At 34.9% G+C, this 22,956-nt stretch overlaps 1 long non-coding RNA gene across 5 annotated transcripts in view; it reads left to right on the top strand.

The window, feature by feature from the left end:
- Nucleotides 1-22,956, top strand: part of LOC137488661 (uncharacterized) — a 332,037-nt gene that overhangs the window by 291,704 nt on the left and 17,377 nt on the right. For 4 of the 5 annotated variants that reach the window (XR_015518527.1, XR_015518519.1, XR_015518518.1 and 1 more), the window contains one exon: nucleotides 12,636-12,696. This is a non-coding gene — a long non-coding RNA (uncharacterized LOC137488661). Of the gene's footprint in view, nucleotides 1-8,413; nucleotides 8,480-12,635; nucleotides 12,697-22,956 lie in introns of those variants that run through there. The other variant, XR_015518524.1, reaches the window with a different exon arrangement.

The following is a 22,956-nucleotide window of genomic DNA, read 5'->3' as shown; positions in this document are numbered from 1 at the left end:
ATGTTTATTTCAAATAAACACTGCTCCTTTGAACTTCATCAAAGACATCTGAAAGAAAAAACTTCATCATGATTTTTCATATATATATATATACATATATATATATATATATATATATATATATATATATATATATATATATATATATATATATATAATAGCATATATATATTAAATAGCATATTTGTCAACATTGATAATAAAGGTAAATGTTTAGTGAGAACCAAATCAGCATATTAGAATGTTTTCTGAAGGATCACATGATAACAAAGACTGGTACAATAATAAAAATTCATCTTTGAGTTACAGGCATAAATACATTTTAAAATACACTAAAACAGAAATCATTTCTTTTAAATTGGAATAGATTATTTCTGTTTTTGCTGTATTTGTAATCAAATAAATGCAGCCTGCATAAGCATATAAGATTTTTTCTAAATAATAACTCAATCTTGCTGATCCAAACATTTGAACTAGAGTGTGTGTTGTAGTAATATTTACATTTTTCCATTATTCATTTGCAGCTCTAATCAAGCTGCAGCAGGTTTTTGTGTAGTCAAGCATCAGTATTCATCAGTCTAAGCATACATTACACAATTCACAATCAAACACTTTGCTAAATAAGCGCATGTTTCACTTCTGCAGAATGTAGGTCTATTAGCCTTATAAAGTTACTCCAACATTGCAAAAATCTATTATTTAAGATGTCAGCATTTAGCTTTTCAAAAAGACAGAAAACTATTTTCGTCCAACTGAAATTAAACCTTAAAACACACTCTCTGCGGACAGAGGAAAAGAAGCGCGCGGTGTCTTAAAAACAGCGCTTGCTGTGAAGGCTTTTGGCCAGCGTTATATCAGACACACTCTGGAATCCTTCAGCCTCACCATTCAGCACTCAAGCAATCAAAACACTATCTTGTGCAGTAAATTTTTACGTACTGTATATCTCTAAAAATACTGTTTTGCTTCCAAAGCGTTGCTGTTCCTGTTTCCTCTCCAGCAACATTTGTCAGTGGAATGAAGAGGTCACACTTACTAACCTTACAATTGTACCAGGATGTTAGCAGTAAAACTCAGCGAGTTAACACACTCCATGCTGTCCAATTTGCTTCAGCCGCAGTCCTTTATTTTTTAAAAGTGTTTTTGTATAAGCAGGCTGCTCATTATCTCCATCATTTAACACTAACCCCTGCTATTTCTCTCTTTTCATACTAAACAAGCAGCAAACTCTGTGAACTGCCTCATTTGAGCAGCTGTTTAATGGATGGATTGTTTAGGTGATGCGTTTGGGCTGTTGTTTTCTTAACTAGCTTAACCAACAACACTTCCTTGATTAGTGATGGAAGCATGACTGTTTTAATTAAGTAGACTAAGAAAGACATGTTGGGGTAGATAATTTAAAGAGAGCATGTCTTTCTTTCTTTCTTTCTTTCTTTATTAAAAGTTTTAAAGTAAGTCATAAAGGTAGGAACAACATAACTGAGTAAATTCTCTTTTTTTTAAAGATAAATATAAATTTGTAATATTTATATATATATATATATATATATATATATATATATATATATATATATATATATATATATATATATATATATATATATATATATATATATATATATATATAAACCATTGTGTACTGTTTAAATGTACTACTTTTTCAAAATGTTTATGTTTTTTCCCTGTTGACTTCTATAATAATGATATTTTTTTACTGCAAAGCCATGACACCATATAAACATGTATTTTTGATTGTTGGTGGTTTTACCTTTTGGGAACCATCAACCCTTTAGATAAGCCTGTGCAAAGAAGTCTGTATCTTTTATGGTACAATTGAAATAAAGGTACACAATTGTTCTCATTAAAATTTTATGATTTTTTTTATTTTACGAATAATTTCCATATTAAAACATATTGAATCATCATTTAAAAGTATATGTTTAAAGAAACTCAAAAACATGACTTTTTAAATTCTATTATACAGAACAACTGGTATGACAAAACTATTGTAAACTAAACATTTAAGGCATTTTTAATAAACATTAGGTAAAAATTTTCTGATAAATTCATTTTCATTATTTATATCCGCACCTTTTGGCGTTTGGTTTCCACTACACATGTGAGCTGGCAAAAGTCCTGCATTTACAATGTGCTGATGCAGACATTTTACTATTGTAAAACTAATCAAACATTGTGCATATCTCGTTACAATACTTTTGCATAACTCTATTTTTATTTTAAAATTTAATTAAATTAAATTAACCTTTAAGCATTATAAAGTTATTGTGTGAACATTGGAGAAAAAATAAGTTTTACAATGTAGGTGAGAGAATGTATTTCTGTAAATTTTTTTAATTTATGTTAAAGTATTTTTTATTCTTTATTGTAAATGGAAAAGGTGCATGTACACAAAAAAAAAGAACTTAAAAAAACATTGTTTAAAAATGTATTTGATGTTTTGTATATATAGTGACAATAAATTGACGCACTTTGGATAAAGCAAAACGCCTTTAAATAGTTCTTGAAGGAACACATTTGACACTGTTAAGGTTCAAAGTGTCTTGTCATTGTAGTGGTACTTTCATGGATCAGATTTGTACCTTTGATGGAGGTAAAAAATTGTATCTTCAGGTTTTAAAACCAAAGGTACATTTCTGTTTCCCATGGTACAAATCATGTCCTTAAAGGTACACATTGCAATGGTAAATTTGTTTCTTTGTCTTAAGGTACAAATCTGTTCCTTACAAAGGTACTGCCCCAGTGACAGGAGTTTGTACCTTCTTTGGTACAACATTGTACCATTTTTTTCTGAGAATGAACACAAACATGAAAATTCATCATTTGACCCTTTTAAAAAATCTACTGAAGCAAAGTTATACCTGAATTTTTCCAACACAAACCAGGCAAAAATGTTAGAATGTAAGTCATTTGAAATGACCTAATGCTCTTCCACATTTCCTGATGCCACAATTCAAACGTGCCCAATGCCAGTCTTCTTCCCTCCTTCGATTGGCACGGCATCAAATATCGTAGATTTGATGAAAGTTGCATGTTCGGTCTCTTGTCCAATGAAATATTTAATAGGAGAATCCTCTATTCTTTATTTCTTGTTTTTCCTTCCTATTCTTCACTCACGCCCATGGATATAGCTCTCGCATTACAGGATGGAAACATTGGTGGGGGTCTCTGAGGGCCTCATCACATCTCTCTCTTTGTCTTCACGTTGAATCTCAGCTCTAATCAATATTCTGCTGCCGTGGTCCTGGGGCTGGAATGAATACCCTGAGATCATTTCTTATGAGAGACCACAGGTGTCAGTTAAGCTTCTTCCGTCTCTCTCTCTGTCTATGCATATCTCAGCAGACGGCCTGTCCTATTTACCTGAAACTCCATATTTGCACACCGAAATTTTAAAGCAACAGGCTGTTTGCTTCATATCTCAGTGCGGTTTAATCTCTCTCTTTTTATTTCTAGACAGATCAATTCCCTTCACTTCAGCTTATTTTTTTCATAGTAGGCACAATATTCTTGCGTCACATTTTCAAAACTCTTTATGCAGCTCTTCTAACCAAATTTCAACTTAGTTAATTGCATATTTAGAATACATTAAACGTAGAAAATTTACTTCATATGTTTTATCAAATCAAGTAAATATTTTAAAACACTACAACAAACACTTTGTCATTCAAAAAAAAGTTACACTGTAAAAAAAAGTTATAACAAAAAGTCAAGACAACAATAAATGTCATGTTGCTTTACCTTATTTTAAAGGGCCTCCAGAATGCATCTGTTAAGCTTTATCTCAAAGTATTGACCTTATTCTAAAATGCGGAAGTGCGCCTGTTTTCGCGATTGTCTTAGAACTTCCGATTCAGTCGCCTATAGGAGAAATGACTAGGAATAATAAACGGCAGAAAATGGCCAAACTATTTGCTCAACAAACAAATGTTTGCATGACTACACAGACCAAGTAGCATAATATAATAAGAAAATATTAAATTGCAACATCAAGCAGCGTAACGAGAAGTTGTTAACGTCAAAAAATGAATGGAAGTGAATGTGACCGGAAGTCGCGAGACAAAAAGATTCAAATGGCAGCGCCCGCTCGACAGCTGAGAATAAGGTGAATACATCAGATTATTTATTATATAAGGTTGAATGTGCCCATTTTGGTGTCTAGTGCTGCATTCACACCAGACACTGAAGAAATGTCAAGCGCTAGTCATTTACATGTTAAGTCAATGTTACATGTTAATTCAAACATGCGAGTAGACATCCTAGGGCATGATATGCGCGAATGAGGTGGCGCAAATGATGTGGCGCGAGTTGAGCCTTTTGCGCGATTGATGTGCTTAGTGCACATATTGTGTGTTTCACGCGAATCACTTGAGTACAAAAATCTACACTTCAGTGGACATTCACGCCGCTTTAACCAATCAGGAGATTGCTCTTGTGGGAGCATGATTATGACGTAGCGCCGTTGTTGGTGTCCAGGGGAAAAAACCTCCTGCCGACACTGACAACAGTACATCAAACTGGTCTCGGCTCAGTCAGAAGCACCGCTGAAAGCTTCCACCATCCAGGTATAGTTTCTGGAGGAGTTTATGAGTGCACTTTAGAATGGATCTAGTGGACTCAGACACGGCTCCAAATGAATCGATGCTGTTTTTTAATCTTCCTAAAACACATAAACACAGCTATTCTCTCAATGAAATCCATGTTAGACATTTAGCAATGAAGCTAGAGTCACCTGGCAGACAGAAGCTCCGTACATGACGCAAATCCGCGTCTGTTGGGAAGTGATATTGACACTAGAATGAAGCGAGTAAACTTAAAATGTTTTCGCGTCTATTTACACGCGAATATCGCTATTAGCGCAATTAATCCATACATACTGCGTCTGATGTGAACACAGCATGACTAGAGTGAAGCTGTTTTGTAGCCTGTGGTTTTAAATCCAAATGAGCTGTTTCTCCCTGTCCACTACTCCGATCTGCATATCTGCTTGTCATTCGTTACGTCAGATAACCAGCTGTCAGTGATAGAGACAGGCACGGATAAAGCTGCGGTCACACCTGAGTTTGAGTTTGCGAAATTCTGTCGTACAGCTCTGCGTAAAGGGGCGGGAATAAACAAGATGATTAGACATTTAAAAAGCGAGCTATTGCTCAATGTTTTAAATTTCTGTCCAGAGATGTCATATTTTGTTCCTCGATTGGTCTCACGCAGTAAAGTGATGTGATTTCGCAGGTCAGAGTTCACCAAGCTTGAACTTTGCACCGAAGCAACCTGCAAAACTTGATGCATGACCCTGCGTTTCCGGTCTGACGCATTCGCGTGCGTATGAATGGAAGTCTATAGGAGAAAAAACCCAGTGTGACCGCAGCTTAAAGCTTAAATGACTTTGTGGTGGAGTCTATTCAAGCATTTCTGAAACAATGAGTCACACACAAATGCAGTTTTCAGTACACACATATGCGCATTTACTGACACCATGCAGCCGTGGTGATTATAGTAATTAAGAATTAGATAACAATTTTACTCTCTTTATTACAAACAAGCTCTGTTTTAAAAATGTGGTAAACTTATAGCTAATTATTAAGGAGAAGATGATCAGAGATTTGTTACATGTTTTAATCCTAGTTTCTTTGCAAAAAGCATTCTGTGGACATGTTATATTATGGAAACATTTCAAACAATTTGGTGTGTGGGGAAAACCACCCGAGTTTGGATTTTATTTTAACGTCAGTAAATAAAATAAAAAGACTTATTGTCTTTATATAAACCCAATATGACTGTGGACATGCTACACTGTACATATACACAGTTCTGTCCAAACAGCTTACAAAAGTTGATTTTCGTCATAGGTGCTCTTCAATACGTTAATCAGGTTTCAAATCCTTATTTTAATCATAGTATAAATATAGTATTATTGTATAAAGTTTAACTTTATATTTTAGTTTATTTGATTGATGTAAGTTAAGATGATTGGAAAAGTTCATTTGATTCAACTAAAACATTTAAGGCAGCAATTTTTTTACTTGCAATTGTGAGAATCACAGTGTAGCATTTCTAAAACAAAGTTGTATGTATTTTCATTATATTATAGTTTTCAAGGAGTGAAAATATAAAATCTACCAGAATAACATTGAAATATGATAATATATTCTTGGTGTGCACTAAACGTTTAGCTATTTTCTTTGTGTTACACAAACACTTAAATTTGTGGTTTGATGACGCTCCATAGGTGTAGACATTACAAAAGGTATATCACAAGTTACAACATTAAACAGGATGTCTGGTAACAGAACAAAAAGCTGAATTAACTACACAAAAACCTATAACCCTTTAACCTCACCAGAGGCCAGAACAATTAATATGAAAATATTTTAAACAAAAAGGGCGTTGTGTTTTAAACTAAGGTAAATTTTGAATGTCAAAAGGCACAGGGCATGTCCTCACAAACCACATTGATATTGTAATACCTAGGTCATCCCCATGTGATTATACAAATTCATGTCATTATACATTTCCTTGTAAACCACATAAACCAGTGTGTACACTTTTTTATTCTTCTTTTTTGTTTTTTACTCTTGGTATTACATTAATATATATTGGAAGTCTTGCCCAGTCACAGAAATCAGTTTAATTCTGCAGTGAAATATGCAATTGCTACGCTTGCAATTGTAAGACTTCAAATCAGAGTTTTTTCAGAGCATAAAAATCGTGAGACATAAAGTCATAATTGTGAGGTCACCTATAAACCCAAAGTTAACATAAAATATAATTACAATTCTGAAAATGTTTAGAATAACAGTAAGAGTTACAATCTTAGTATTGCCAGAGAAAAGTCAGAAATGAAAGATGAACAGTCACAATTACCATATTGATTTACTTTTAATGGCATGCCAAAATTAGGCTTTAATAATACTTAAAATGTGGTGTTACTGTGTCATTTTAGAAAACTCCTGCCTTGAACAGTTTTGTATTTGGTTTTAAACTTCAGTTCTGAAAAGATTAAGTCAGCTTGCAAATTACCTTGTAGGCGCATTGAGTTTTGGCAGTGGTTGTGTATAAGTGAGAAAAGAATTTCTGTTATTTAAAAGATGTAGTCACCGAATGTAGTTTGAGCCAAAACAATGATAAACCATCCACAGTTTAGCCCACGTTGACCACTTTTGTGCTCACAGTAGGAAAAGTTTTGTATCTGAAAAAGCGTTCAGAAATTGGTCCTAATGATTAAAAAAATAAATAGCATCCAAATCAACAGTAAAAATGGAGAGTACTCTTTCTCATGAGTGCACTGATTGACTTGCTAATGTGGCCAAAGGAAGGGCACCAGGCACGGCACAGCAGATGGAAAACGGAGGCAACAGGGGCCCCGCTGGGCCACAGAAATACAGGCACAAGGGCCATGGGGCCATGGAGGAGGGGAGACAGGGGATGTATGAGGACTCATAGCGACCCCAGGTTCAGGGTTCCTGCTGGCAGGCACTGCTTAAGACCGCAGGGGGTTAAGGTGGGAGTAGGACCTTGCCCCATACTGGAGATGAGTGTGATATTGCGACCAGCAGATCAATAGAAACCATGTTGAGAGAGAGGGAGGGCGCATGGCTACAGATGTGGCCTCTGGGTTTTTGTTATTCGGGATGGCCTGCTGGAGTTGTATAATATAATTGAGCAAAAGGGGTGCCGTTCTCACAGTCTGTTGAAACTAAATTAGTGGAAAGTGTTCCAAGCATTTTTTTCTCCTCACTAAACATTCATTATGTATGTATACTGAACATGTGCATTTTTAAACTCCAATAAGTCAGCGTTTTTGGGCCGAATGCAGAAATGCAAAGTTAAAATGTAGTAAACGGTTTCTTTTGCTCTAGAAAACATTCAGAGATTGGGAGAAACAAATTGCGATTGTAAACACACATCTTTTCTCCTGGAGGCCAGATCTGGAGCGCAGGCAAATTTCAGACAGCTTTACGGCTCAATTTGTGATAGGTTATTGCCTAATAAATATGTTTTACAGCGTTGTGTTTTTCAGTTTGGGACCGTTTGTATGTTGTGTAGCGTATTAATCTGTTCAAAGCGACAAGCCTTGTTGTAGTGTGTCCTGTGGGGTAATGACATGAAAACAAGGAAGGCTTTACTGGCCTTACACATAAAACGTTAATTCAGGTTTTTAATGGCTGAATCCCTGACCATGCTCACACATTTTCTCAAAGCTTTTTTTTTTTATCATTTCACAAAGAAATCATGACTCATTGATGAGTTCTTATTTTAATTTAAATAGTCTTATTTAATAAAATGCGTTACATTAATTAAAAGTGATCGTACAGATTGTTTATGACCTTGTGAATTTCATAAACAAAAATAATCTCAGTTTCCACACAAAATTATGCACCCTTTATTTTTTCAGATCATGTGAAGATCATAGGTGACCCTGGACCACAAAAATAGGGTCAAAATGTCTTCAATTGCACAGGTATATTTTTGGCAATGTATTTCCATGAAGGTTTTTTGTAAATGTCCTACCGTAAATTGATCAAAACTTAAGTTTTTGAATAGTATTATTGCTAAGAAGTTTGGACAACCTTAATGAAACATTTCTTTATATTTACATTCTTTGCATCCTCAGATTTCAGATTATCAAACAGTTGTTTCTTAGCCAAATATTCAACCTAGGTTCATTCTGATTACGTACCCCAATATACCGAGCAAAATACATCCCAGGAGCTGTTTTTTTTAGGGATGTCCAGATCTGATCTGGTGTAAATTGGGTCAGATCACGTAGTTTCAGACTCGATCGGAATCAGACATTACCTCCCGATCATTTTTATTTTATAACATATCAATAGTTATGCGGTTGCACAGAGTTAGACCACTTTTTGACTTGACCACACCAAAACAGCAACATGTGCAGCATGTTTGTTACAGAGACTATACAGAGGTTAAATGCCGGCAAAGTAGAACACGGAGGCAGCTTGAAGCGGAAAGCACGAGTATGTCTGCGGTCTGGAGGTATTATAAAGTTGATATCGACCACATTGTCACAGCAAACTGTGAGATATGTAAACTTGGGATTGCCTGCTGGGTGTTTTAAGTTGAGATGCTATTTAAATGTATTATAGAAGCATTGGATCTGGTTTCAGTATCGGTAGATTGGTAGACTCGGATTCAAGGGCAAAAAAACCTAATCGCGACATCCCTAGATTTTTTGCAGTATTTGTTTTTGCGAATCCACCAGAGGCCGCTGTGTACACTTTTTCAGATCTCAAATTTTTCTCGCGAGTGCCATTCGTGCCTGCTATTTTCAGTAAATCGAACAGAGGCCACTGTCGAGTGAGTTATTTACTGACTAACCAACTGACCGATAGCCACAACCTCCCCCTTTCCTAAATCTAACCGTTTTAAAATTGATTTTTCCCCAGATTTTTACCACTTTTTCAGAATTTACCACATTCTCAGCCTGTTACTTACTTGTTTATTTAATTTAAAAAAATGCCACATTATATATATATATATATATATATATATATATATATATATATATATATATATATATATTTAATTTTTTTTTAATTCTGATTTTGTCATATCCGCTTTTTGGAACCATTCTTCACTAGACTCAAACCTTGTTGTCTTCGCTGTGCATCTTAAGTCTGCCAATGTACATGTCGAGCTACCGGACAAACTGGTAACAACAAAAAAGCTGTCCATACAGAGGTAAGCGATCAACTGGTAAGAAAAGAAACAGCATCACACCGCCCTGTAGTATTCGTTTTAAAGATGAAATACAGCCATACGTAGCTCTGGCTACATAATTTGCAATCTTCAGAAATGTGTATAGGGCTACGTTTTCAGAATAAGCCCATGTTGCAAATATTTTACTATGCTAACAATCTACACATTAATAGGAAGCTTATTTGTTTAGCTTTTGTATGATTTTCAGATTAAATTTTACACTTACCACAGGTTTTGTTACCCAGGGTCACATATTCTGTGTATGTATGTTTATATGTATACATTATTTGAACATTTGATTTGATAATAATTGATATATTTATGAACAAAACAAAATGTAAAGCTGAATCTCTTTTGATGAACGGTTCAAAAACATTAACTTAATAGATAGCCTGAACCAAAGCGTACTTAGATATCTAAGTGCTGGAAAGTGTCTTTTAAAATGAAATATTTTCAAAGGAGAAGCTACAGAAGCTTTTGTTTTAAATTGCACATTTATTTTATCCCCCTTCCTCGCTCTCCTGCCCGGCTTTGATAAAACACAGGCTTGATTCACTCAGCATTTGATGGAGAAAAATCACCTACTTCAAATTCCCCCTTCCACAATCAATTCAGCCCCAGATGTGGGTTGACCCCTGTGCCTCCGCTTGCACCCAGATCTGAAATGAAGGCCACACTGAACAAATACATGTGCATTAAACGCATCCCCACGGTCTCTGAAGACCTCAACCTGATCATTTCCTTTCCATCTGCCCTTTCTGCTTTAAACCGCTCTACGGCGGTTCTGCTCTTCCACAGCAGATCAGCCATCAATGAAGTCAGAGACCATATACTGTTTAATTGACCTTGTCTTTAATAGGCCTTAGCTATGGGTTTTCTTGCTTTCTAATGGAAAGTCCTGTAGCGTTGTTTTAATGGCTCTGGTGGCCGTAAGTCACACCAGAAACAGCACTGCCATAAAAGCTGGGGCTAAAACCTTGCAAATTGAGCATCATTTTTCTCAAAACAAACCCTATTTTCAGGCTCCGGCTTGTCAATAACCTTGTGACAGGCATTAAAATTTGTTGACCTTCCGAATTGGTGAGCCGGCCATAATTTATTTGCATTACAGTGGCTGTCGGGACGCTGCTCGTGTTTGATCTGTCTGCCACACGGTAAAGAATGGGTCATTCACATACAAGGCTGTCATGATTCCTGTGGGCCTTAAGGTGAAAAAAATGGAAGGGGGGAAAAGGAAAATCTAGGGATAGGCTATAAATTTTCAGTACGACAGCTTAGTTTGTATGAACTTGGCATTGATTAATCAAAATCTCCTGAGGCTGCTCCATAACTCAGGGATGCAGTTGTGCAGAGAGGATCAGGCTGTTACATGACCATCACTGCTCTCCGGCCCTACTAAAAAGCCGTGTCTTAGTCCAAAAACACAACTCTGGAATTGTGCGTTCTTGTAAAATTTGCAAGGTTTTATAGATATTTAACTTTGAACTTTGGGTTTGGCTTTAAGATCAAAGAATTCACCGCAACATCAAAGACGATCTTAGATTGTGCTTTGAAACTGTTTATACTGTGATTTATACATGTGTGTTTATACATTATATAATGCTATTTTTCTTCTGGTTTATTTGACTCCAGGGTAAAATAACATTTTTAATAAATAATAATACAATTTTCAAAAAAGTATGTGTTATATGATAATCTTCACTGTAGGTATATTTATACCTACTTTTTTTTGCAAGAAGTGAAGGGTGAGTAAATAATAACAAAATTGAAAATTTTGTGTGAACTATCTACTACTTCATCAACAACCGATGACATGTCACAAGACCTCAAGCTGCATGTTGAGAAATTATTTATATACCTTTTTTTTATATATCCTTTATTAGAAAGACAGGTAAGATAAAAAACAAACAAAGAACAATACAAAGAACAAACATTGTTTGCATTTTTCTTTTTTTATGCTTGAGTTCAAACTAGAACTAACCAACATTAAAATTTTATTTTTCCACTTTAACTTTCAATTTTAAAAGTTTCTTCCACACCCAGGGTCATTCTGATTACATACCCCTATATACCTTTTTGCAGAGCAAAAAGGTCCCAGGAGCTACGTTTTTTTTCTCTGTTTTTTGTTTTCCACCAGAGGCCGCTGTTTACACTCCTTGAGATTTAAATTTCTCCCGTGAGTACCCTTCATGCCTGATTTTCTCGTATAAATCTACCAGAGGGCCCTTTCGACTGACTGACTGACTGATTGATTGATCCACCACCCTCCTTCCCTAAATCTAACCGATAGTGTTTTAAAAAGCACCGACTGACTTAAGTCTATTGACGCATGGGGTAAGCTACTGGACAAACTGGTAACAGCAGGTAAGCCGTCTGTAAGCGGTCAGCTGTAGGCGAGAAAAGGAACAGCATCATACCGCCCATAACATTCATTTTAAAAATAAAATGCAGCCATACATACTTCTGGCCACTTTATAAATGGAGTGGGAAAAACTGCAAGTAAAAAAAAGTTTTATGTTCTTAAACAAGAGTTTATGTTTTTTTATGATTACTAAGTTTTTAAAAAGGACATTTTAAATGTAGAGCTTTATTAGTGGATAGATGCTTAGCGCAACAATATGGCTATAGCCCATATTTTATTACTTGCTCTTATGTCCTGAAACACTTAATGTTTTCCTTTACTTAAGATAACCGAATAATATGCAACATCCTTAAATTATTCTCTTAAATGAAGGGGAATTACCTATTACGTGTCATATAGCCTATAGAAAAATGAATATAGGTCTCTCTGGAGCATTTGGGCTGAATGTTTGACAGCGTCTATCAAAACAAGGATGTTATAAAATACATTTTATACCGGGTTAATACCTGAAATTTTCTATGGTTTTATGTTATAGGTTGAGCACTGGGTCATCCCTCTGTTAGTGGCGAGACCACTATGATGCCAACAGTCGATCGGTGAGTAAACAAACATAATGAGTGGAAATACATTGGCCTGTGCGTATAGACATATAATGTGATGCTTTACAGTAACGTGTCATTTGTTTGTTTTGGTTGTCTTAATTTTAATCATTTCGAGATGATGCGATAGTATGCTTTATCTGACTGATTCCCACTGAACTGAGCGGGTTGTGTGACGTTTGATTCGGGGGACGTTCTGGGGGTGGGGTTTTGGTGATGCGCTGTGAGCTACTAGCCCGACAGTGGAAACGCGACATGAGTTCGACCTCACAGCTCATGCTCCCGGGCTATTGACATGGCCTGCCCGATAAAAGCCCTGGCTCACACTGGCCCGACAGTGGAAATGCAGCTATTGACAAAAGGAATCAAACTCATCTAAGCCTCAGCTACTATTAGAATGTCTAAGGGTCAAAGTAGACATTATTTGTGAGAAGCCAATGAACACCAAAAGCTCATATTATGCAAATTGGTTACAAACCTCTGTAGGTTTGTGCAGGAAATAAGACTGGAATTACTGACGACTCGTTTTAGGCAGTTTGAAATTAGTTCTTTTAGTCTTTCGGGAGACAGTATTTATTATGCACTTTGATCTGTTTAAAGATGCAGATTTTTGACATTCAAAAACAGCTACATAGCACACTAGATGAAAAACAGTCTCCAAAAAGTATAATCGGAGCACTTTAATAATATTAATAAGCCTGTTTCTTCATGTCTGGAGGAATGATCTTGTTTTGTTTCTTTCAGTCTTAACCTGTTACAAAAGCAAACACATCTTTAAGAGTTTAAAATTGAGCAGCCAGCTGTTGAGGCTCACATAAAATCCTTTCCAGGCAAAAAGTGTCGTGCCTTACAGCAAAACAACCAAAGCTATTTTTGTTTATTTTGGGTGGGAAACATCATAACATTTATCCAGCATCTACCCACTTGAGGGCTCTTATCCAGCTTGTTTAACAGCCTCATGGAGACCATAGATGGCAAATATTTGTCTCCATTGTCCTTATGTGCATTTGCCTGATGAACGGGGCGTCCTGTCTATAATTGGAGGCACCCCATCCTGCTCCATGTCTGTCTGTCTGCCAGGTCGAAGGTCACTGCTTATAATTATAGTCTAGAGGTCAGGGGTCAGCATAGGCTAAGCTGAAGACTAGATCCTTCTCAGGCTCACAACGTCTACTGAAGGCCAGTGTATAGACTAGAGAAGCATGGATATGGTTGCTAGTGGTGGTCAAATGTTTTAAATATTTAAAGAAATCTCCTTAATTAAAGTTATAACTTACTATAAACTAGTGTGCTCAAAATAATTGCTTCTAGAAGTTATATAAGCATTCAAAACTTTCAGTGTGTCACTTACGGATCAGTGATTTTGATGACATCACTCTTCACAGCAATTTATGTTCAGATCTTCTGACCAATCAAATGTTCCCTAGAATCTGAAGTGCCTGGCCCCTACAAGACCACAATGAATACAATAATGTAAATGAGGCTGATGTCTTTCCATTATTACTTGATAGATTCATTCAACATATGCTCATTCTTAATATGTAGACTTATATACATTTCTGGAGATCGTGAATTATGTATGAATTAAGTACATATGGCTGCATTTCGTCTTTAAAACAAACGCTACAAGGCGGTATGACGCTGTTCCATTTTGTGCTTACCAGCCCATCCCTTACCTCCGTAGGAATGGCTTTCCCGCTGTCACCAGTTTGTCCAGTTAGCTTGCCATGTGTATCGGCGGACTTGAGACGGCTGACTGGAAGTGCGATATGCAAATTTTTGTATGACACTGTATAAATATATATTTACAGTACTCTGAAACTTGGGTTTAGGGTTGGGGTGGAGTAGACGTTAAAAAAACAATTTATTGGTTAATTTAATAGATAGCATAAATATTATTTGTAAACTTCCGGCCGCAACCAGATCAGATCTAGCAACAACCCGCAGAAAGAAGTTGATCATGACGATGGGGTTCGAGTCCAGTGAAGAATGATTGCAGAAAGCAAATGAGACAAAAACAAAAGGCAAAAAAAAAAAAAAGTAAATAACAGGGTGAGAATGTGGTAAAATCTGAAAATGTTGTAAAAATGAGGCAAGGGCTTTTCTTTTTCTGGATTGCTTTTTTAACTGTCAGTTGGGTTTAGGGAAACAGGCTTTTGAAAACACTATTAGTTGAGTTTAGGAAAAGGGTGGTTTAGTTGATCCGTCAGTCAGTCAGTCAATCATTCAGTCAGTCAACAGCGGCCTCTGGTGGATTTACGCAGGAACAGCAGGCGCGAATGGCATTCGTGTGAGAAATTTGAGATCTCAAAAAGCATACACAGCGGCCTGCGGTGGATTCGCAAAAACAAAAACTGCAAAAAAAAGCGTGGCTCCTGGGGCATTTTTACGCTCTCCAGAAATTTGTATAGTGGTGCGTTTTTAGAATGAGCTTGGGTTGGATTCATTGAAACATGTTGTGAACATTGATAACTATTATGCCATTACTGACCAGCCATGATGTCTATCATACTCCTGTACCATTGGTACAATTTTTGATTTAACTTTACCAGAACATTTTCCCTTTAGTTTATTAGAATAATCATTTTATGATACTGTATATTATAGTTATTGTATGTATCAATTTGCTATTAGTTTTATTATTGATTTTATTACTTAAAACATACAAATATATAGCAATAAAAATGGTAATAGCATTTGACAATATTAAAACTGTTTAAATAAATAAAACATCTGTGCAGCATTGATGTTCAAAAGAGACTTATTTCTGAATCAATTAACATCTGGTAACACTTTCTATGAAGCTCATGCTTATCATGAATTATAACTTTGTTTATTACTTGTAATCATAAATAAGACACAACAAACCTTTATTCTGTATTATAATGACAGTTATAGCTACATTTATAATAGTGATGCATTTCATTTTTCGATGCATATGCTTATAACCTATTATATATGCTTTATACGTATTAATTAGTCAGTCATGATTAAATTCATAAAGATGCAGTCTGCAATGATAAAACAATGTTATATGCTTACAGACTCCTTAGTAAGTTAACAGATTTATTTCTTTCAAATAAATCGGTGTGTTTTTTACTGTTGATAAGAACCCTATGCCTCATAAACAGTGTTGGGGGTAAGGCATTAATTTAAAAAGTTAAATAATAATATTTTAGTTACTTTTTAAAAAAATGTTACTCAAATTTTTAGATCAATTAAGACGCTTTTAAAAATAGTTTGTTGAATTTAAATTAGTGTAATCATGTTGAATTACACTCAATGACTCAATAAGAAAATGAGTTCCCCACTAGAACAGAAAAAAACAAGAAAACATAGCCTTACATTTCTGTGATAGAAGTATTCTCATTATTTTGAACACCTGGAAGAAAAGAGGATAGTCTCAATAGACAGTGATTTTACTGAACTAATAAGACAAAAATACAAAAGTAGCAACCACAATGTTTATTAATCTGCATATATGTTACGTACATTGTTAGAAAGTTTTCAAAACATTATTATTATTATTTTTTAATTATTTTTATTTTTTTAGGTAAATGGAGGTGTAGGTCATACAGTGTCATAAAATGCAGAGCTCCTCTATTTACAAAAAAGAAAAATGCCCTGCAAGTTGTGAAAGAGATCAAACCTCAGGCAGGTATGAAAAAGTAACTCAAAAATAACATCATGCATTACTTTCCATATGAAGTAACTAATGCAACTAGTTTTTGGAGATTAACTCAATATTGTTATCTATTACTTTCAAAACCAACTTTCCACAACACTGCTTATAAAAACTTACTGTTAGTCATAATACAGTTACTATGCTTTATAAATGCATCAGTTACATGTGTCATCCTTTATTATAACCTCATTATAATGCTTTAATGATATAGTTATAATTCATCATAAGCATACACTTCATAGAAAGCGTTCCTAAAAATCCTAATAATTCTTGATGAAACTTATTATTTTCAGTAAAATATCCTTATGACTATGTAAAAATTTAAAAATAACCAATTAAACTGATAAAAAATCTCTCAGAGAACTGTCTTTATCAAATAAACAAATGCAGCCATTTCAGGCTGTATTGATTACATCTAATATGGGTCATGTTGCAATTGCAAGGTGAGAAGACGAGGCTGATTTGCTCCACATGTTTCTTATCAATGCTCCCACAATAGAACTTGGCACTATGAGTTAGAGATCCTGGTGCGGGTCTCGCAAACAGCTTTCTTTAGTTGTTCTTTTGTTTATGCAGCTGGATCTTAACTGCCAGATCACTGTGATTATTATCATTAACATTACTTACCTTCAGCTCTTATCCTCAACCCAGAGCCATGTGCTCCACCAGGACAGCGTGTACTTCTTAGGTCAGATATCCTAACCCAGACAAGGTGGTCCAGACATTTGGCCTTTGGATGTTCCTTTGCTAACAGTTATTTCTCCTTCTGATAAACAACATCAAGATCACACTTCTACTGCTGTAGCAGGTTTAAATAATCTCATTTCACTCATTGTCATTTCTTATTAGATTTACCCCTTTATTTATGTTACAATTCCTGCTTTTTATATATTGTGATAAATATGTTTATTATATGCAGAGTCTATTTGATTTCTATGATCTTGTGAGAACAAAATGTTGTGAAAGCTGCTGAGATATGTCAGTCATGTTTGCCCATGACCTTTTAATGATGTCAATACATTATCACTCTTATCAACTAAAAGCATTTTGATTTCTGGAAGTAGGAGAACGTTCATTCAGGTCAGGGCAAATGGCTTATATTCATATACATATACATATACAGTGCTCAGCATAACTAAATACACTCCATTTTAAAAATTTATATTTATATTCATTTCTCAGTGAATCTAGGCAATGTATTTTGGTACATTTAAACAAAAAAATCTTAAACAGATATATTTATTAAAATAATATCTAGTTAAATTATTGCAAATAAATACAATCTCTTGATTTTTCCTTTTTTTAAAAATATGTGTTTAGTGTTTTTCTATTATATATAAATTTGGGTATACTAGTTTTTGGACCGTTATTATATGTTATTTTGTTAGATAAGCTTTAGATTTGGCTTCAGCACTGACTTATCTAATGCATATGCACAAATATAATATTGTATAGCTTCCTATTAAATATATGAATTTAAAAGATAGATTTGTGAGGGGTCTACTCATATATGCTGAGCACTGTACACACACACACACACACACACACACACACACATATATATATATATATATATATATATATATATATATATATATATATATATATATATATATATATATATATATGTGTGTGTGTGTGTGTGTGTGTGTGTGTGTGTGTGTGTGTGTTTTTTTTTCGTTCATTTATTGTATTGTCGGCTTAGTCCCTTTGTAGTCTGGGGTTGCCACAGTGGAATGAACCGGCAACTTATCCTGCATGTTTTTTACGCAACGGATGCCCTTCCCATCTCTGTGAAACATCCACCCACACACACACATACACTCATACACTACGGACACTTTAGCCTATCCAATTCACCTGTACCACATGTCTTTGGACTGTGGGGGAAACTGGAGCACCAGTTTACATACATACATACATACAGTTGAAGTCAGAACTATTACCCACCCCCACCCCCCACCCCCTTGAATTTGTTTCATTTAATAGAGCAAGGAATTATCAGTATATCTGATAATATTTTTTCTTCTGGAGAAAGTCTTATTTGTTTTATTTTGGCTAGATTAAAAGCAGATTTAAATTTGTAAACACCATTTTAAGGTCAAAATGATTAGCTCCTTTAAGCTATATATTTTTTTTTCGAAAATCTACAGAACAAACTATTGTTATACAATAGCTTGCCTAATTACCCTATCCTGCCTAGTTAAGCCAATTAACCTAGTTAAGCCTTTAAATGTCACTTTAAGCTGTATAGAAGTGTCTTGAAAAATATCTAGTGAAATATTATTTACTTTCATCATGACAAAGATCAAATAAATAGGTTATTACAAATTTATTAAAATTATTTGATTTATTAAAACTATTATGTTTAAAACTTTGTTGATAAAATCTGCTCAGATTTTGGGGAAAAATAAATAGGGGGCCTAGTAATTCAGGGGGGCTAATAATTCTGACTTTAACTGTAGATTTACATATACATATAATCATAGACATGCATATATACATATATATTAATATATATGTTTTTTATAAACAAATGATAAAGTGGGATCAAAAATGTAAATAAAAAATAAATGATAAGAATTAGCACAAAATATCAGGACAATATTCCAAGTTTTTTTTTACCTTATATCAGGAAAAAATATGTGTGTGTGCGTATTTATGCGTATAATGTATACTTCTGCGCAGTATCTAAAAAATCCTGCGCAGAATTAGCAAAAAATGTCCACAGATTCTGTCTGGCCCTACTTATAACTTAATAAACCCCCAGATAAAGATTCAAACTTCACTGACACCTTTTTTCTGCTTAAACCATAGATTACTGAAATGATTATCTGCTCACTTCTACTGAGCTATTTTCTTATTTATAAAATAAGTCTTGCTTGCCACATGTTGCTTAGAGTATGGGTCACATGATGACACAGTTCACATGATAATAGACTCAAAATGGTTTCCAGAAGTCCATGTTATAGCTGTATGCTGCATGTACAATCATCATGAAAACCACAGCCCAACAAGAGCAACACAATTGAAAACAAGCAAAAAACAAGACTGAAAATAACACAAAAGAAAGAAAAAGGCTTGCAAATGAAGAGTGTGTGATCAGGTTTGTGTTACAGCATATAAATGAACAGCTCTCACTAATGAGATCTTTTTTTCTCCTTTTCATCATTCCCCACTTCAATCATCTTAGGGTCATTGGCAGTCAAAACGACAATAACTGGACTGATTATGGCACTCGGACAGCAGGAGAACTCTTAACTTAAAAGTAATCATAGCTACATTTGGCTTTTTTCTTTCATTCACTTGTAGAATACCTGAAAGCTGTTAAAATACATTTCTCTAGAGGCGAGCAAGCTATTAGTATGTCAAGTGTAAACACTGCGGTTCTGCGGTGCTAGCAAAACATTATTCGTTATTCCACCGATCATTATTTTTCTTGCCATTATCTCCACCGCAGTCGCGCTTTTCCTCTCCATATTCTCTTTTCAATCTAAACATTGAACGCTCCCGTTCATCCAAGTCATCGCTCATTTAGTAAGGGGTCTTTTATGACCTCGTCAGGATTTTGTGGTTTTATGTGAACATGTCCTGATGGAGGGAAGCCTGGAATTGTTGCTAAGGAACAGGTCTTTGATTAGCAGAGCACCGACAAGTCTTTCGTGATGGGACATTTCATTAATTGACAGCTTCCTGCCCTCGGGGTCTCAACATCACCTACTGTAGAACTTTCCTGGTAAAGGTGGCTACCAGGTTAGGAGAGAATTAGAAGGGGTGTGTGTGTGTGTGTGTGTGTGTGTGTGTGTGTGTGTGTGTGTGTGAGTGTTCAGCTAAGCTGTCTGAAACTTATTTGTGGCAACAAATACACAGAATTTATATATATATTTATTTTATCCATTGCCCCGAGTGAACCACCACTGCCAGTTTAACCTCTTTCGGCTCCATTACCCAGACTGCCATCCAAACAGCCTTCTTCAGCTAATAAGATTTTTTGGATTCACTTGAATGTCAGTGGAAGGTGCAGTAGAGTTAGCGACTGGAATAGAAAAAATGATTGAATATTCCAGTTGCATTCACATTTGAAACAAATGTGTCGAGTTCTTTAGCGGTCACATTCTATAACAAAGTTGTGGAGTTTACTTGGGTTAGGAGAAGGTCAGCGCCGCTGCTCGTTTATCATGTGTTCATAGAAGGCTAACAGCCAACATCATTAATAACTCCCAATCAAATCTGATATCAATTTTGACTACTATATTAGGCAGCAATGGAGTAGAGGAACTGTAACGTCACTTTTTCCTCAGCTGTTAGCGTTACACTGATTTCCCTGATGAAATCCCTTTAGGAGTTTCCCGTAGGCTTTTCAACTACCATGAATAGTAAGTTCAATATAATTATAATATAATTATTTAAATATAATTAAGTAATAAATATATTTAATAAATATTAATGAATAATTAAGTTAAATATAATTTTTCCATCAAGTTAATCTTCAGAAAATAATGCAACTTTTGTGACTTTTAAATCCTAAATACATGTGCAAGCATTAACAACTTTTGAAATACTAAGAGATTGAAGGAATCGTGAGGGGAGTGTAACTCGTGAAAGTATCTTAAGGTTGAATTAATTTTTTTTATTATTGAGTTAATTGAAATCCCTTTTAAAACCCCATTGATTTTGAGATGATGGAAATGGAAGTGTTAAAATGTTAACTTGCTTTTGGTTTTTGCGTAAAAATCAATGTCATAGTTCCTCTACTTTATAAAGCCCTTTAAGTTAAACACCAGTTAGTTAAAAGGGGCTTTCGAACCAAATAACTAACCTACAACTCTAGTTCCATGTTTCTCCCTTGACCATTTTCCTCATTGTATTTGCACTGCAACACAATGAATTCTGAAGCGGTGTAACATGTAATTTGTGCTCATTTGTTTGAAATTCTATTTAATGTGTTTTTTTTTTTTTTTTGCATCAGTAGTGGCATTGTAATGATGTTCAATAAATAAAAAGGAAGAAAGCTCTATTAGAATGCACGACGTACTGTCTGAATTGGTGGAAGAATGCAGAGAAACAAAACCAAACATCGTTCAGTAGCAGTGTTTTTTTATGATTTAACTTGTTTTTGTTTTTAATGGAAATAGAACCAGTCTTTGTGGTAAGGCTGTCAACTGCAAATCATGGAGGGCTGGATCCAGGGGTTTGAGTCAGTGAAGAGCACTGATAGAGGGCAACCCGGTGGGACTGCAGCACAGCAGTGAGATATGATATGAGCCTAGCAAGTGATTTCAAACAGGGCAGCAGGGCAAACGGCCCCTATTTCTGTGCCTGCTATGTTTGAGGAGCAATTTTTCATTTGACCCACATAAGAAAGCAATTTGTTGCAATGCTATCAAACTTACACAGCATGCTTTTGATGGTCTATATTAAATAACCTGTCCATCTGTGTTTGATATGTTGCTCTGTGCTTTGCTCCCTCTGTGGGGATTTTGTTAAGTCAAATCAAATCAGAATCATGCCTGAAGTAAGACTATTGTGCATGTTCTGCGATTGTTAATTGAGCTTCAAAAACTGTACAGAATATATGTTGTAAGATACTTCAAAAAAGTAATGAATTACTAATTCTTTAATATTATTTAATACATATTTAAATCACTCTTTACAGTCTAAACAGAAACTTAGTTACTCAGTAAGTAATTTAATAACTGGACTAAAAATCCCCTAAATCTCAATAAATAAACAACATAAATTAAACTGTTTGATTAATAAATATTAGAAATTTGAGACAAACAAGATTATTTTTGTTAAAAAAAAAATACATTTAAATTTTATGAAATATATGTAGCAAAACACAAAAAGATTTAAATGAATCCCACCATATTTCATACAAACCATATTGGCAAATATTTCATTGTTTCTAAAGCATGTGCAACTGTCAGACATATAAAACATTCTGTAGTTTGATTTATGCATAACATTTTACCTATATAGAATTACCAGCATAGGCTCATTCTGGAAACGTAGCCCTATATATGTTTCTAGAGAATGGGAATTATGTAGCCAGAGCTACATATGGCTGCATTTAATTTTTAAAATAAAAGCTACTTGCCGGTATGATGACGTTCCTTTTCGCGCTTAACAGCTGACCGCTTACCTCTGTATGGACGGCAGCTTGCTAAGGAACGGTTCAAGAAAGCAGGTAAGACAAAAACTGAATCCAACAAATAAAATAAACAAGTAAATAACAGGGTAAGAATGTGGTAAAATCTGAAAACGTTCTAAAAATTAGACGAGGGCTTTTCTTTTTCTGGATTGCTTCTGAAAATTATTGGTTTGGTTTAGGGAAGTGTGTGGGCGGGTTAATCAACAAAATTGGGTTTAAGCGAAGGAGGCGGTTGGGTCAGTCGATCGGTCATTGAAAAAAAGTCAGTCAAAAAAACAGTCGACAGCGGCCTTTGGTCGGTTTATGTGAAATGAGCAGGCATAATTGGCTCTCGCTACAGAAATTTGAGATCTCAAAGTGCATACACAGCGGCCTCTGATAAATTAACAAAAACAAAAACTGCAAAAAAAAAAAAAAA

This window comes from Danio rerio, chromosome 20, assembly GCF_052040795.2.
Source record: "Danio rerio strain M-AB ecotype USA chromosome 20, GRCz13ab, whole genome shotgun sequence".
Classification (NCBI taxonomy): Eukaryota; Metazoa; Chordata; class Actinopteri; order Cypriniformes; family Danionidae; genus Danio; species Danio rerio.
This window is presented reverse-complemented; position numbering and strand designations above follow the sequence as displayed.